Here is a 14,056-nt window from a genome sequence, read left to right on the forward strand (position 1 = left end):
GTTTTTTCTCTGCAATACTGGGATAATAGCTTTGTAAAGGTTGAATCTCTGATTATAGCACAAATATTGAAAAAGGCAAGAACCGGTGGCATGTTATTTTTTCACAGAATGAAAAGAATAATAGTTTCCCGGGAGATTTAGCAATGTTGTCCAGTTATCATCTGCCTTTGAGCTGTTTATAGAAATGTTTTATAAGTCTGAAGACAGTTAGGAACACAATAATTCGCTGCAAAGCTCCTCACAGTAATATAGACTCAAAAACTTCATACCCGGAGCGCAAGCCACGCATGATTTATTGAATTTGACATTGCATCTGCCGTTGTCCTGCGTATGTAATGGAAAATCAGTTATCGTTAAGCAAGATTTGAAATGTTCCCGGTCTGTATAAGAGGAAATATTGACAATGGATGAGTATGAAAGGGACATGGTTTATTTTAAACTAAAAGTACTATTGGATTCCGCTTTTTTCCTCATTTGTTTTATTGATAAGACATATTATATGCAAGTATGCATAATAATGAAGTTCTGAAATGATTGCTGTGTTTCTATACTTCTGATAAGCCAGTAACATCAGAGCAAGATCAGAGAGCCATTTCCGCATATTATAATGTTCCTTTTTTTTTTTTTTGGCAAATACTAGCTAGATGAGTTACTGCGGCCCAAGCTGCAGGAAGGAAGCTTCTATTCCCCAGGAGCAGCAGTGTCAGCATGACTTACACTCTTCCAGAAATAATCTACTGATAGGAGGTGAGGATGTCATCCTGACTTAGGTCAAAGATAAAAAGAGGCTTGGGAGACTTTACCTGCTGCGTCAACCTGTGTTTTTGGTCTGTAGGGCACATTTACACATTTATTTTTTGGCATCCGCTTTGGGCCACTTTCAAAGGTGGTTGTAAATCTCACCTGACACTTGTATTTAATTCTCTTCTTAATTTGAACATTTTCATTGCTGCTTTTCATCACAGCAAGATATGCTGTGTCTGGTTTGAAAATCATCCCTTGGTTAGTGGAAATATGGGAATCCCTGTGTGCAAGTCGTGGTGGAAGCAGGGTATAATTGGTAAACTGATCTAACATTTGGTAACATGTCTGTACGTAATGTGAATTTAACTGGATTTGAAGGAAGTACACTGTGGTCATTTAGTGACTGTTCCACTCACAATGGAGATTCATTAGTGAAATAAACCTGAATAATATTGTAGCTCCAAGATGTTTGCTAAAAGCAGAATAGCACGTTTTTATAAAACACCTAATTAAGAGGTTATGTAAATTAAAAAATGATTACGCTAATTAATGCACTGTTTGCTGTAGTGGTTGTTTACAATTAGTATGTGTTTATATGGTTACTTGAAAATGCTGTGCTAAAGTGTTTGCATATGTGACAGAAAGTGTCTAAGGTGTTTGCATATGTGACAAACTGTGCCTCATTATTGCTGCAATATTTAAAGTACATAATTGTGTTTATCAGGTCAACTAATTTGACATGTACTTCATGTGGTAACATTAAAATTGATTAGTTTAATTTAAGCCAAAAAATATATAGGCCAATATAATTTATTATGACTCAACCTCAACCTGATTACATTAAGCTACACCAATATTATTATTATTTTATTAGGATAAGACAGTGTAGAGGAGACAGGAAGTGGGTGGGGGCAGGATCGAGAGAGACAGGTCTTCGAGCTGGAATCGAACTCGGGATGCCCGTAACGCAACAGCATAACATGCTATTATGTTAAGGGTCAGTACAGATATAAATAAAAAACTGCTGTGTTTCACATTTTGAAATGTGATGAAACATAAGGCAGGACACTATATCTACTGTATATGCATATATTATTTTATGTCAAACTTCAGATGTGTGCAATAAATGTAGCTGTTAATGGGATGAGAATATTAGGATTAGAAAAAACTGATCCGAAACCCTGAATCGCATTTGATGTTTCATAAGTTTATGACATCACAGTTGTTTTAATTACATTGTGTGTACAAATACATTGTGTGAAAAAAAAAAAAAGTGTCTGAAGACAATGATTCCAAATTGTCAGATGCAGATGTTGCGTGGATATCAGAGCAAATTCGCTTTAGAATTTTGGATCACATTGGGTGATTCCATGGCCACTTGCTTTTTTTCCCCACTAAAGCAAATCACAGAGGTTGGCTGATTGCAGATGGTTTCTAGGTAGCAATTTACTATAAATGTGCAGAAAAAATTGTAGCGGTCGCTGATCTTTAGTAACCCTCCAGTTGGTGTAATTCTCATAAATTATGGATTCAAATCTACAGCACTTAAAATGACAGCTCAAATCTTCAATGAAGTGCAAGACTTTACAAACACCACACCTTATTAAGCCTCACTCAATCCAAAAATAAAAAAATAAATAAATAAAAAAAATATATATATATATATTGAAAGGAGACTACAACTTAAAGGATCAGGTGTTAAAGACCTGAAGATAAAACTATATCCAATATCATTCACACTTCATTTTTTATTAAAGGGACACTTCACCCAAAATTGAAAACTCTGTCATCGTTTACTCACTCTCCTGTCATTCCAAACCCAATAGAATTTAAAGCACAAATTATGATATTTTTGTTGCAAAGTTCAGATTGCCAAGACTCTGCAAAAACCAATCCTTCTTAAAACAAACCCATATGAATTAATGTTTAATCCAAGCCTTGTAAAGTGACATGACTGTTTAAATAATAAACATTATTCACATTTAAAGGATTAGTTCACTTCTAGAACAAAAATTTGCAAATAACGTACTCACCGCCTTGTCATCCAAGATGTTCATGTCTTTGTTCAGTCGTAAAGAAATTATGTTTTTTGAGGAAAACATTTTTAGGATTTCTCTCCATATAATGTTTTGACAAGTTTGACCTTCCAAAATGCTGTTTAAATGCTGCTTCAAAGGGCTCTAAACCATCCCAGCCAAGGAAGAAGGGTCTTACCTGCTAAAAAAACAAAAAAAACAAAAACACATTATTCATACACCTGGCAAATTCTGACTTAAAGTTACTTTTATTCAACCAGCAAGTTTTTTTCTTTTTTTCTTTTTTTTTTTTGACCGGAAATGACACAGGCTTCACCCAAACGACAATAAGACAATGTACAAGAGGCATCATTGTGAAAAAAATTAAAATAAATAAATAAATATCAGCTTTTATTTACATTTGAACAAAAAGTGGCATGTCCAAAATTATTCATACCCTTTGCAAACTGTCACAGTCTATGGGAAAATCCAAAGTTCTATACTATTCCAAATAGTCCAAGCTGTTCTAAAGCATCCTAATTACCCTGGTTAATCAGAAACAGCTGTTGTACTTAACTCAACAGGTGAAAAACAGAAGCTCTCTGAGGCTCTGTCCAAATTCAGGGTCTGTATCCTCCTTAGGATCCTTCCTACCCGGTTGAAGGAGGAGGGGTTCTCCGACGACCGCAAAACCTGGAAGTAGGTATCTGTGAATGTGGACAGCCTACCCTTCTTTCAGTTCCCTCCCTTACCCGTTGTTCATATGCTGTCGTCTAGCAATCGTGACAGCAAGCAAAAAGACAACCACTGTAAAAAAAATATTTTTTGAAACGCCAGTTTTTTTTTTAAACTTACATCGAAAAGCATATTCCTCTCCTGCTCCACCAGACCCATCCTTCCAATTCGGGGAAAAGGAGGACGTATTTGTTGGCCGCATTTGAAGGATCATACAAATTTGGACAGCCTTCGTCGCGGCGCTGTGACGTAGTATCCTTCAAATGAGTCCTCCGAAGGATGTAGACCCTGAATTTAGACACAGCCTGAATGTTGGTTTGTAGACAGTCATGGATAAGACAAAGGAGCTCACTGAGGACCTGTGGCTGTGCATTGTGGCTGCTCACAAGTCAAGAAAGGGCTATAAGACCATATCTAAATGTTTTTAATTTCCAGTGGCTACAGTGCAAAGTATTATTAAAAAATACAAGACATTCTGCACTGTGAAAAAAATTCAGAGGACGTGGTTGGAAGCCAAAAATAACACTGACACTGGAAGTGAACTATTCCTTTAAGAACATTATTAATCCTTAAAAAAAAAAAAAAAAAAAAAAAAAAACAGTATTAATAGTTTATTTATTTATCTTTTTTTTTTTTTTTTTTTTTGTGAACTATCCCTTTAAATGCTAAAGAAAGCAAACATGTTCAGGTCCAGTGTTGTGATTACATGTCATTAATTATTTTGATTCTCATTGGAACGCTCATCCCAAATCTGGAAGCAATCAATCAACAATTCATAAGTAATCAATTCCCATAGAAAATTAATACACTGCCCTATTCATAATTCAACACAATGGCTCATAATTGCTTTGTGTCGGAACACATAAATTCATGGTGTTTATTCACATTTCACTTTAGCTGTTAAGAGGACTTCCTGCGCAGCTGGTCCTACTAGACAAAAGCAAAATAAGTGTTGAGGAAAGCCGTTATTCTTCCTTGGCTCTGGGAGAAACGGCTCACAACAGCTGCATTAATTTGCCTCTAAATAGATATTCTCGGTTATAAAGAGAATGGCAAGACTGTGTTCATGGAAAGTGTGGGTTTCCAAGCGTCTGTGAGCATAAATGGGTTATTTCTGTCATCAAGTACCTTTTGAACCTATTATGCAGTGGCTTTTTGTAAACAATATATGCCTATGTTTTAATTTAAGGAAATATGATGATGTCTACACCTGACTTTTAGAAATATGTCCTAGTTAAACACTTCATTGCTATTACATTTATTAAAACTTGAATATTAAATTAATATTTCAAAATAAGATTTCTTTAAATGCTTATTCATTTGAAATATTGATAATATCTTAGTGATTTATGTGCTTTTGCAAAATAGGATGAAGGGAGGTGAACACAGTAATGCCATAAAACATCACAGAATTCAATTTAATTCAAGTTTTTTTCTTCTCTATTCTTTTGCAGAAAACTCTCTGAAATATGATGTCATTATAGACCTGCCACGTTTTTTTTTAGTTTTAGATTTTACAAGTCAGCTTTGTGAGCAGCAATCCAACATATAATTTCCAGCATCAAGTGAATGAATGAATGAATTACTATATTTTAACATGCTGCAAATTGTTTGCAAATTAGTTTTTGATGAAATGATTAATAGCTGATATTAAAATCTATACTAAACAGTAAATTGAATGAACATTAGCAGTATTATTAAATAAAAAAATTAAAACAATATTCCCAGGGGGAAAATAACAATAATAATAATTTAATGTTGATAAACATTGATGAAAAGACAAAAAATTTAATAACTTAAACATCTGAAATATTTTTTTATTTTTTGTAAATTGTCAATTTTTTGTTTGTTTTTTAGAAGTTATTTATTTTGATAAATGTAAACTATTATGATTTCTGTCTTTAAAAATGAAATGTTATGTAAAATTCACTTTTTATGCACACTTAATTGTGATATTTCGGTACAAAAAAAAAAGAACTATTATTTATTATATATTTAAAAAAGGTTTAATATTTAAGTTTAATATTCTGTCCAACGTATTTAGACATAGTCTATGTGAGGGGCATAAAAATATACTGCATTACAGGATTGACCCAAATGTGGGCCTCTGCAGTGCCGTGTGGGTATTCGAAGGCTGGAGAGACTCTGTATGTGGACACAGTCTGTGTGGGGAGCTGAGCAAACGTGGGGAAGGACTGTGTCCAACGAGTGCCACATCTAATCAGCCTCCATGTGTCCTTCACAGCGCGCTCAGCCGGAAAAACTGAAAATTGAGTGGAGCCATTTCTCTCTGGAGCTCTTGCTTTCTCTCTCTCACTGTCCCTGTTGCAGAGCAAATGTAAAATATAAGATTTCATAAGTGGATTACATAAGTGGATAAAAAAGAATCTGACCTTTAATTGACACAGCATTTACCTACACCAACATAAATACAACATAACTCCATACTGCAGTTTCTGTGCAGTCTAAAATTCCAATTATCCAGCAGAATCATGTTTGACTCCTGGAATCCTACTGGATGTTGTGTAATATTTTACAGATCCATACTTACACTCTTAAAAATAAAGGTGCTTCACAATGCCATAAAATAACTGTTTTGTTTAATTGGCTCCATACAGAACCTTTATCTTCTGAAGAACTTTTCTGTTTCACAAAAGGTTCTTTGTGGTGAAAGAAGGTTCTTCAGATTATAAAAAGGTAAGAAAGAGGTGGTCCCTTTGACTGAATGGTTCTTTGTGGAACCAAAAATGGTTCTTCTATGGCATCGCTGTGAAGAACCTCTTAAAGCTCCTTTATTTTTAAGAGTGTAGATGGGAATAATGAATAACATTACTGGGTAATTTCAGGAAAATCAAAAGTATAGGCACTATAGGTAATAGGTAAACTATAGGCACATAAATTTTCATTAATACATAGCTGTGACATCTTATTGCAGGCTAATTGTAGAAGTCGTATTCAAATCTCAAGACTATTTTAAAACCTACAATCTACATTAGGCAGCAAAGTGCAACTCAACTCACAACTGATTTGAACAGAGTTTCTGTTAACACGTGATTCTCTAAAACAGTCCATTTTTAAATATGTCTTTGTTAAATAATGAGTACATTTATAATCAACATTTGTATTCCACAGAGTTTGCCACAGTGCATTCTGGAATTGCCTTCTCTACAAAAGATACATGCATGTTGCCTTAGACTTTCTACCTTAGAACAGTGTTCTTTACATGAAAGTGAATATGATGCCTTAAAATATTACTTTTCCTTACAGTCTTCTAGTGAGGGATTGTTAGTCAACCCTAAGTTTTGTCTGGCAACTATGGAAGCCAGGTCTTTCAGTGTTGCGGCTCCCAAGTTGCGGAATGCTCTTTTCCAAGACATCCATCAAGCATCCTCCCTTTTCTCCTTTAAAAACCTCTTAAAAACACATTTTTTTCTGAGTATTACTCCTTAGTTCTAAAAGCTTTGGTATCTATAATCTCGCATGTAAGTGACCTCTGTAGTACTTTCAGCCCTTGGTATGAGTTCTGTCTATTGATCTCAATGTTTATTAGTTTTGTTCCTGAGTGTTGGAGAGGCGCTATTTAAATAAAAATTATTATTATTATTATTACTTATGTAGGTGACTCACTAAGTTCTGAATCTGTAAGGAAATTTGGTAACACTTTCAGGTCCCATTAGTTAATGACATTCAATGCATCAACTAACATTAATTAACAATAAGCAATACATGTATTACAGTTTTTATGTTAGTTCATTGTTAATTGCTAGAACATGTGCTCACCAGAGTGTTAAATAACATTAACAAACAACTTTTAATTTTAATAATTAGTATTAGCGAATGTTGAAATTAACACAATTTTTTTTATTTGTTAGTTAATTTTTTTATTTGTTTGTTAACTCATTTTAACAAATGGATACTTCATTGTTAGATGTTACCAAAATTCATATTGGAATTCTTTAAAGGAATAGTTCATGCAAAACTGAAAATTTGCTGAAAGTGTATTCACCCTCAGGCCATTCAAGATATAGATGAGTTTGTTTCTTCATCAAAACAGATAATAATTTGCTCACCAGTGGATCCTCTGCAGTGAATGAGTGCCATCAAAATGAGAGTCTATCAATCAACATCTTGTGAAGTGAAAAGCTGCATTTTTGTAATAAAAAAAACCATCCATGTTGTCCTCTCACATCAAAATCCACCTACAGATTTGTTTAGAACTATTTTGGACTGTTGTCTCATGTAAACAGTGTTTGTGCAGTGCATATTTATCTCCTTGGAAAGAGCTGGTTTTGTTTATTACACACATGCACAAGTCATGTAGATTACTTGTGATGTTTTTATCAGCTGTTTGGACTCTCATTCTGATGGCACCCATTTACTGCAGAGGATCCATTGGTGAGCATGTTAAGTAATGCTACATTTTTCCAAATCTGTTCTGATGAGAAAACAATGTATCTACATCTTATATGGCCTGAGTAAACCTTCAAAAAATAATATTGGGGCAAACTATTCTGTTTAAACAAATGCCTTGCATAATCTACTGTACACAACTGGGCAATTTCAGGGAAATCAAAAGTGGCACTATAGGGTTATTTAACAAACTAAATTTAAATTTCAAGTAGATTGTTTGCTTATTAGTCAAAAAAATTTTTAGCGGGCACTATGCTACTCTTTTACAAAGTCTTTATTTGGTTTTGGGGGTGCACTGGAACATGCTCTCATACTTGGTGGTTCAAAAAAACGCATTAATTTTTCACATAATTTACATTATTACAATAGCTTTCTCCCCAGGCTGGCACAAATGGCTCGATTAGTTCCGATTTTAATGAAGGCCCGACTTCTGAAAAACAAAATGTGTTGTGATTGGTTAGAAGTCCCACTGCGTTGCAATTGGCGAACAGCTTAGACGGCGTTTCAGTCCTGCCACGCCTCTTACCAAAGCAGCAAGTCCTGAGTACAAATGCACAAGTTAGATTAAAGTGATTATTTATTTTTAAATGTAAATATTTTTCTTACAAAAACACATTTGATCGGTAAAGGAGGCTTTTACTGGTTTATTCCAATGCTATTCTAATGGACCGCGTTGTGACATCATAGCATCCAGAAAACAAACGATGTAGTCCAAAGGAACCATTCATTGTAGTTCTTGAAAAGGGATTTTTTAAAAACCAAATAACTATATACCCTTTGAAGATGACTTTGAGATTTGTAACTTTGTAAATGTTTTTTTTTTTTTATGCCCAAACATACACACCACACACTGGCTAAAATTCAAAGAGGGAAAAAAGCATAATAGGACCCTTTTAACCATTCTTTCGCTTTTTTATAGTTAGTTCATGAGACAGCCACATATTGGAGAATATTCATGCTGCAGTCACCTGAATGTGTGCAATGCTGAGTGGTGTTTTGTGTAAAAAGACTGGACAGTTTACTCTGCAGTATATTACAATTGCATGTTTTCTCTGCCTTGTAATTGAGCCACTTTGCCGACCAATCACCTCAAACCGTGTACAGGATCTGTCATTACAGCCAGAACCACCGGCGCTGCTATAAAAATGCAAATGAGTTGCTCCTCTGGAGGAATTCAGTCTATATGTCTGCTGCAGTGCTGATACATGGACACAATGTTAGTTATGAGCTTACTGGAGTGTTTCTGTTATGGCATATTGTTGTGACATATTGCTTTTCAACTTTTTGCAAATAATCAGTCCGGTTTATTGAGAAATGCTGTTAATGTCGTATGAGGAGGTTATGTTTCAGCCAATGTAAACCAGAACAGTTTGATAATACATTGATATAAACATTTTTTTTTTTTTTTAATAATTTGAAAACCTCATTATGTGATTTTGGGAACCACTTGATTTTGTTGATATATATATATATATATATATATATATAGATATTAATTTGTCTTCAAAAGAACAATCAGTAACAAGTTTGTGCAAAGGACATGTGGTAGTAGACAATATTGTTTAAATCAAAACATCATTATCAGATCAGTGTAAATGTAAAAGTTTCAAGCATAATTTGTGCCTGTCACTGCAGAATGTAAATGTCATTTGTCATTAAAAGTTATTAAAGAATATAATTGTAAGATATGAAACGCCATTGAAATCATCGCTATTGAGTAATACCTATAATGAATACACTATTGAAAAGAACATTTAGTGGTTAATTCATATGCTAATTGTACTATATAATGAAATGACTTTATATAAAGTTAGTTGAGGTGTAGGCAGCAGTCAGCAGACATGAAGCTCAGCTGGAAATTCACAGAAATGGAGACAGGTAGTGTTGAAGTGGCTGCTTTCGCTGCTGTTTTCCCTAGTCAGCATGGAAGACTTTTAGTGCTGAATTAACAGTCCTGGTGAGATAAAGGTTTGTTTCCTGTCAGACTGTGAAAAGAAGTCAGGAGGTCGTGTATCATTTTCAGTCTCTGCAGCCATGGACAAATGTGACAAGTTTGAACTGTTTCTTACTTTATGCTTTATTCTTTTTGATGAAATGTTATTGGCTTGATGAGATTTTCTACTTACTAACCCATTAAGCCCCATTTTACATTGAACACAATGCTAATTTCTTTGCCGTCATGTTGCAGATCTCTCAAGAGCTGTTGCTAGAGCTGTGTGATTATATTATAAATAATCACAACATTTGCAAAATAATTAAAGAAATAATAAAATTGCCTGTCTACTTGGCCGTAAGTCATCTGTCACATCCAGGCGGGGTTGAGGAGTGGAGAATGATGAGGAGAACCGGAGTAAATGAAATATAAACAGTTTATTAAAAGAAACACTGAAACTAATACAAAACAAACAAAAACCGGGCGCAAGCAATAAACACGTGTAACAATTCATCGACGGACACTGTGGAGTGAGCAGACACAGACTTTATACACAGAAACATGGGCGTGGTCACAAACAAGATAACGAGATGACGAGGGGGAAATACAAATATGGGCAAGACTAAACCAAAAGGACTAAACCAACAGGGGGAGAACAAGGACTAAACCAAATGAACTAGAAACATAGGGGGAAAAACACTAGGAAAACATGACAGACCAACTGCCAACTGTCATGGCTTCCACAAAAAATATTAAGCAGCACAACCGATGATAATGACATTTTTTACTGGAGCACCAAATCAGCATAAGAAAATGATTTCTGAATGATTATGTGACACTCAAGACTACTCAAGACTACAGCATGATTGCTGAAAATTAAGCTGTACATCACAGAAATAAATTATGTTTTAGAAAAAGTGAAAACAGATATTTGAAATTGCAATAATATTTTATAATATTACAGGTATTTTTTAATCAAATGAATGCAGCCTTGGTGAACATAAGTAACTTCTGATGCCAGTCTTTTGAACTGTAGTGTGTTCTGTTCTATAAATCAGTTCAAACTGTTCATGTCAACAAATCTGTTTATCGGATTCACTAATTAACAGTGCAGTTATTACTACTACAATGACTAATCATGATGATCTAATCCTGATGATTTTATGTTCAGAAAAGATTATTTTATTCACTTAAGTCAGAAACAGCGAATCTCTTTAAAAACTGGCTATTGTTTTTACTACATTGCATTGTTATATTTTATAATAGTTTTACCCGCAAACTGTTGGCTCTGTTACATATACTCGCCAACGCGAGTAGTCCAGTAAACAGGCGTGGGTCAAACAACGGGAAACGTAATCCAGGGGGCAAGGAAAACAGGTAATCCAACAAACAGGCAAGAGTCCACACGAGGGGCAAACAGAGTCCGAAAGGGCGAGACAGAGAGATAATCCAAGATAGGCTAGAATCAAGAAATGGGGAACCAGTCTATGAACAAGACTTAACTAGACTCAGAAAACTTGGAGTGGCTCCATAACGTTGCTATCACTGACGTAGCAATAAACAGCCTCTGTTGCCGGTTTAAAATGGGACGTGGGTTCACGTGGCTGGGAGTGTATAGCTGGGCACCACCACCGTGCAAGGAGCAGAAGCAGACATTCCTGTTTCGTGAGGTTCATCAGCATAAGCCGCAAACTCTGTTCAAACTGCGGCAGGCGTCATTGCCTCTGAAGACACTGCAGCAGACGTTGCTGCTTCTGGGGGTTCTGCAGCATAAGCCGTCACCTCTGGGGAAACGCCAGCGGGCATCATTGCCTCTGAAGACACCGATGCAGACGCTGCTGCTTCCGGAGGTTCTGCAGCATAAGCCACCACTCAGCGGTGGTGTACGCGGCCCAGACACACCATAAAGCGATTTCTGTTATGGGAAGCGCTGCAGATAGGGGAATCAGTTCAAACACTGGAGGACTAAAGTGAGTAGGTTTGGGGATATGAGCTGCGCATCCCTCACACTGGATACCAGGCTGGGATACCAAAGAACTGACCTCGAAGATCTGGGTGCAACAGACAGGACATGACGTGACCCTGGATTCCCAATATTATTAATAATAATTCGGAGGAATCTAAACTTATAATGTTTACAAAAAAGAACGCCTGCACTCTCAAACTCATGCTCATTTACTGCTCTTCAAGGTTTAGAGATTGAAATAGTATCTAAGCATAAATACCTGGGATTTTTAATTGATGATCTTTATTTTCATATTCAGTACTTAGTGAGTAAATTAAAGTCGAAATTGGGACTTTTTTTAGAGTCAAGTTTTGTCTTTCTTTTGAAGCAAAGAAAATATTAGTAGCAGCTCCATTTTTGTTAGTGTTGAATTATTGTGAAATCATTTATATGCAGGCACCTGAGCATTGTTTACACAAGTTCAAAAGCCATTACGCATCGTTTACTGTACTTTAGGGTTGGTTGGCCGGCATTGTCATTCCGTAGACTTAAGCATTGGTTTACTTTCTTTTTTAATTTTAATTCCTAGTTAAATAATGGTGTAATATATATATATATATACACACACACACACACACACACACACACACACACACACACAGTGGGTACGGAAAGTATCCAGACCCCCTTAAATGTTTCACTCTTTGTTATATTGCAGCCATTTGCTGAAATCATTTAAGTTCATTTTTTTTCCTCATTACTGTACACACAGCACCCCACATTGACAGAAAAACACAGAATTGTTGACTTTTTTGCAGATTTATTAAAAAAGAAAAACTGAAATATCACATGGTAAGTAAGTATTCAGACCCTTTCCTGTGATACTCATATATTTAACTCAGGTGCTGTCCATTTCTTCTGGTCATCTTTGAGATGGTTCTACACCTTCATTTGAGTCCAGCTGTGTTTGATTATACTGATTGGATTTGATTAGGAAAACCACACACCTATATAAGTCTATATAAGACCTTACAGTGTATGTCAGAGCAAATGAGAATCATGAGGTCAAAGGAACTGCCTGAAGAGCTCAGAGACATAATTGTGGCAAGGCACAGATCTGGCCAAGGTTACAAAAAAAAAAATTCTGCTGCACTTAAGGTTCCTAAGAGCACAGTAGCCTCCATAATCCTTAAATGGAAGACGTTTGGGACGACCAGAACCCTTCCTAGAGCTGGCCGTCCGGCCAAACTGAGCTATTGGGGGAGAAGAGCCTTGGTGAGAGAGGTAAAGAAGAACCCAAAGATCACTGTGGCTGAGCTCCAGAGATGCAGTCGGGAGATGGAAGAAAGTTGTAGAAAGTCAACCATCACTGCAGCCCTCCACCAGTCGGGGCTTTATGGCAGAGTGGCCCGACGGAAGCCTCTCCTCAGTGCAAGACACATGAAAGCCTGCATGGAGTTTGTTAAAAAACACCTGAAGGACTCCAAGATGGTGAGAAATAAGATTCTCTGGTCTGATGAGACCAAGATTGGCCTTAATTCTAAACGGTATGTGTGGAGAAAACCAGGTACTGCTCATCACCTGTCCAATACAGTCCCAACAGTGAAGCATGGTGGTGGCAGCATTATGCTGTGGGGGTGTTTTTCAGCTGCAGGGACAGGACGACTGGTTGCAAGCGAGGGAAAGATGAATGCAGCCAAGTACAGGGTTATCATGGACGAAAACCTTCTCCAGAGTGCTCAGGACCTCAGACTGGGCCGAAGGTTTACCTTCCAACAAGACAGTGACCCTAAGCACACAGGTAAAAGAACGAAGGAGTGGCTTCACAACAACTCAGTGACTGTTCTTTAATGGCCCAGCCAGAGCCCTGACTTAAACCCAATTGAGCATCTCTGGAGAGACCTAAAAATGGCTGTCCACAAACGTTTACCATTCAACCTGACAGAACTGGAGAGGATCTGCAAGGAGGAATGACAGGGCATCCCCAAATCCAGGTGTGAAAAACTTGTTGCATCTTTCCCAAAAAGACTCATGGCTGTATTAGATCAAAAGGGTGCTTCTAAATACTGAGCAAAGGGTCTGAATACTTAGGACCATGTGATATTTCAGTTTTTCTTTTTTTAATAAATCTGCAAAAATGTCAACAATTCTCTGTTTTTCTGTCAATATGGGATGCTGTGTGTACATTAATGAGGAAAAAAATGAACTTAAATGATTTCAGCAAATGGCTGCAATATAACAAAGAGTGAAACATTTAAGGGGGTCTGAATACTT

The sequence above is a fragment of the Garra rufa genome, chromosome 11 (assembly GCF_049309525.1).
Source record: "Garra rufa chromosome 11, GarRuf1.0, whole genome shotgun sequence".
NCBI lineage: Eukaryota > Metazoa > Chordata > Actinopteri > Cypriniformes > Cyprinidae > Garra > Garra rufa.